This window comes from Nicotiana attenuata, unplaced genomic scaffold (genome assembly GCF_001879085.1).
Source record: "Nicotiana attenuata strain UT unplaced genomic scaffold, NIATTr2, whole genome shotgun sequence".
Lineage (NCBI taxonomy): Eukaryota > Viridiplantae > Streptophyta > Magnoliopsida > Solanales > Solanaceae > Nicotiana > Nicotiana attenuata.
The window spans coordinates 555,728-560,084 of record NW_017670235.1 but is presented as its reverse complement, the minus strand read 5'-3'; the positions used below and the strand labels follow the sequence as shown (position 1 = coordinate 560,084).

The 4,357-nt window shown below is 40.6% G+C and overlaps 1 pseudogene; it reads right to left on the bottom strand.

Moving 5' to 3' along the window:
- Positions 1-542: 542 nt before the first annotated feature.
- LOC109236371 lies at positions 543-1,979 on the bottom strand (annotated as a pseudogene).
- Between the last annotated feature and the right edge of the window lie 2,378 nt (positions 1,980-4,357).

Below are 4,357 nucleotides of genomic sequence, written 5' to 3'. Positions count from 1 at the left end.
TACATACGAAAACACGGGGTGTAACAATCCCTTGGCAATTCACAAAATTTTGAGAGGTATAAACATCCAAATCATGGACTTGCACTCTGAAGTCCTGGAGATTCTGCTCTCGGTTTTGTAACTGCTGCTGGTGAGTGTTGGCTATATCTCTTATGTGGCCCTCGCAATCTAGAGCCGACTCCAATTGAGCCCGAAGTCTAGCCTGCTCGAGTCTCGCATGTGCCCTCTCCCTATCAATATCTGCATGCTGATATTCTCTATTGTACCTTCTCATTTCTTCCAACTGTGCATGGAGCCAAGCTTTTGAACGTATCCAATGGTCCTTCTCTCTCTCGAATTGAGCCATTTCTTCCTCAAATTCATTACTTGGCGCTCCTTACTAGATTTGGCCTCCTCATTTAACTGTATGATTTTTTCCTTAGCTTTGTCTAACGCCTTTTCGGTCTTCGCCAAGACGAAGTCATAATCTTGCATCTTTTCCATCAGATTGGCAATGGTTCTCTGATCTTTCCAACTTCTCACTAGCACTTCAGAGGATTTCTTCATTTGTTGAAACTGAACACGGAGGGCTTCATTCTCGCAAATCGGACTCTTCTTTTCACCTTCTGCTTCTTGTGCACTTTCTCAAAATTGAGGTTCCTCAGGCTTTCTTCTAAGGCATGAATAGTTGCTTTGTACCCCTTTTCCTTTTCACCCCAAGCCAACCGCTCTTGGATTTTATCATTAAAGGCTTGAACATGCGGCCTTTTTACGGGCCTTTTGGGCTTGGGTTCTGGCTCATCATCCACACGAGATCTCTTCTCAAACCACCTAGCATAACCCGGATCTATCTCACCTTTCGCAGGATCTGGAACTTGGGTGTCATCTTTCAAGTAACGACAACCATTCCAAATTTGTTGGATTGAGGCCTCAGGGAGTGGGTCTTCGGGGTGTAGCTCAATCACTTGCATACTCAAATCTTCATCATCAGGCACCACTTGGTACCTTCCTAACTATCTTAGAACTCTCTGTGGCGCATACGGCTGGACACTTCTCAAACCCAACAGCAGCAAATAACTCTTTAAGGCCGACATGTGTATTACCTCTCTTACCGGGAGCCATCCCAAAGTCCACTCAATTTGACTTGCAATTAAAGATCTCAGGTGGGATATCCAGGCTTCCACCCCTTCCGGAGATTTATAATCTTTTATTCTTTCTTCATAACTCTCAATGAAATTGTCCTTGCTCGGACCATACCTTATGAACTTGGGGTGATGTCGGAGATGTTCAATCAACCACATTTGCAACAAAATATTGCACCCTTCGAAGAATTTTGCCCCGGACTTACATAAAGTCAACGCCCAATAAATGTTTGATAGAATGATCGGGGCAAGAGTGTGATGTTCTTTGGTAGTGAGGACCTGTACGACTCTGGTTATGCGAATGTCAATCGTCCGTTCCTTGTTTGGGAAGACCATGATCCCCAGAAACGCCACCATGAAAGCGAAGCGACGGTGAATCTGCCATGTGTCCTTGTCCTGCTTGTTGGTAAGGCCCTTTTCGTGAATTTCAAACCCATTTGGCTTTCCGAACCTAGAATGTAGGAAGTAGAAAGAACAACACCCATTGACAACGTTGTTCTTTCTGATTTGATTATTGATGTTCAGAAGATCAAAATATCGGTGTACCGAGGGAGCCTTCGGGAATATAAGCTTCTGGTTTCTCAAATTCCCGCCAAAACCGGAATATCCAACTATTTCTTCTAAAGTGGGAGTAAGCTCAAAATCAGAGAAGCGAAAGACATTGTGGACAGGGTCCCAAAAAGTCAGTAGTGCTGCAATCAAATCATCGCGTGGTTTAACTTTCATAATATCGGTGAGGGCTCCCAAATACTTAGTGACCCATTCCTGACCATCTTCTCCTAAGTCATACCACTACATCTGAAGCTGAAATAGAAACTCATCTACATCTGTGAATGGTGGATTCTGGATAGTGCTCATTTCGTACATGTGGGTGATTTTTAATTTAAAGAAAAATCAAGACTCATTTTGACTCAAAAATCATCACTATTTATAAATTAAAAAAAATTCATAAAATATCCGGCTTTGTCAATACAACCTTTCAGCACTTCGATGAAGAAGATTTAAAGGCTGTGTTTGCTAACCGGCCAGAAATTTTGAAAAATGACCAAAGGCAGCTGTTCTTGTAAAAACGACCTTCCCGCGCCCTTTTGGGGACATTCGGCAAATTTTTGGACAAGAATGGCATCGCCTTACTTATAGCAAAAAAGCGACATTTATGTACCCCTAATTTGTGATTATTATTTTTTATTTATTTATTTTCTTTCTCCCCTTTTTCCAAAAATAGTTGGGCCCGATGTGGGTTGCCTACGTATCCCAGGTGAGAATCAAACTTACGTAGTTCGTAATTAAAACAAAAACCCATTTTTTCTGAAAGAATCACAAAAAATTCTTCTTTTTTTCTTTCAAAAATCGGCAGAGTTTCAGTATATTTTGGACATTGGTTTTTCAAAACAGACAATTTTCTCTCTCAGTCCTCACATTGATTTTCCTTCTCAATTTTTTCCCCTATAAGCCGGTCAACATGCAAATCCGTAATAAATGAATGCACAAGTAGCAAGTAAGATGCATCAGGATGGTCTTTTCATTTCGGGTGCACTTGTCCTAGACAGACCCAACCCCTATATTGAGTCTCCAAAGTCAAATGCACATGATGCAAGCAAACGTTCCTACTAGGGATCCGGTATGAGGCTGAGTTATTCTAAGTGTAAAACCTGGGTATATTGTTCTAGACCTGGCTTACCCAAGCGGACAGCTTGAGCCGAAGCGGGGGCAACGTATCGGGAGCACGAAAGTCTACCCGGCCTAGTTACTTAACCCAACCTCGTTCTAATTGGTATGACTTCTAACAGAAAAGTGGGCCACGCACACGTGTGCACCATAAATTCAGAAGACTCAGAAAGAAGAAGGGTTTCGTAGCAGTTTATATACAGTTCACCAATATCAAAGCGGTAAAAAGCAACACTTAGCACATTAGGCCCAATCATGTAAATAAAATCAGATAATAAATAAAGCTAATATAACAATTATTCCAAGCTTGAATTCTTGAACCCTGAACAAAAGTTCTGGGTTCTTGCTCCCCAGCAGAGTCCCTAGAGCTGTCACACCTCCTTTTTTACCTACACCCCCGGAAGGGTATAAGGGATAGGGAGTTTTTCCAATTAAAGAACAATTAAAACGGGATTATTTATTTATTAAAAATTCAGAGTCGCCACTTGGGATAATTATGGTGTCCCAAGTCACCGGTTCAAATTCCGAATTGAGGAAGGATTGACTTTGTATTACAGTCCGTGAACCAGAAATTCGGGTAAGGAATTCTGTTAACCCGGGAGAAGGTGTTAGGCATTCCCGAGTTCCGTGGTTCTAGCACGATCGCTCAACTGTTATTACTGGCCTATTATCTGATTTTAGAACATTTTGAACCTATGTGCATTTTAACTTTTATTAACCGCTTTTAATCGTTTTTGAAAGAAAGATCTGCAACGTCATTTAAAATATGTCTTGAACCACGTCACATAAATGCACTCGTGGTCTGCAACACATTCTATATAACATTGTTGAGATTTGGATTTAGGTCACATAAATGCGCACCTGAGTTTAGGAAGGTAAATTATTAAAATAACGCGCCTAAAGCAACTACGCAATAACAACTTTGCGAGGGCCATCAAAATTTGCTAAATGGCACGCCTCGATTACTAAGGATAAATAAGATTAATTAAAACGAGGACCATGCAATTGTCATTTTTGTTTGGCACGGCACGCCTCGAATTATTTAGCTTAAGGGTTTCTAAACTAATTCATGAGGGCCATACATTATTTTAAGTTATGTAATTATGGCTCACCTCAATCTATTTGTGAAAATTCTAAATTTATTAAAAGGAAAAAGCCTAGAGGAATTCAAGAAATGTTAAAATTCTAACTTCTAAAAAAAACAGTATATGTACGTAAATGCCTATCCCCATTTTAAGCTTGAGCCCGGTAACCCATTATAACCAGTGGACAATCGACTTTACAGTGATAAGTTGGACCTTCATAGCAGGCCCACGTGGGTGCATTGTAGCTGAGAGACGAAGCCATCAGGATCGAATCCCTGAGGCGCCCAAATTGCACTTGAATAAACATAGAGGAATCAATTATTGACAAGACATTCCACTAATTTTAAAACATAAAATCAAGGCTCTATTTTGACAATTAGGCTATATGCAACTTCAGTTTTTTAAACCTCAAACTAAATCTAAATACTGTGAGGGAATAGAACTTCAACAAAGCTGGGAAAATTGCCCTCAAACTGCCGAAGA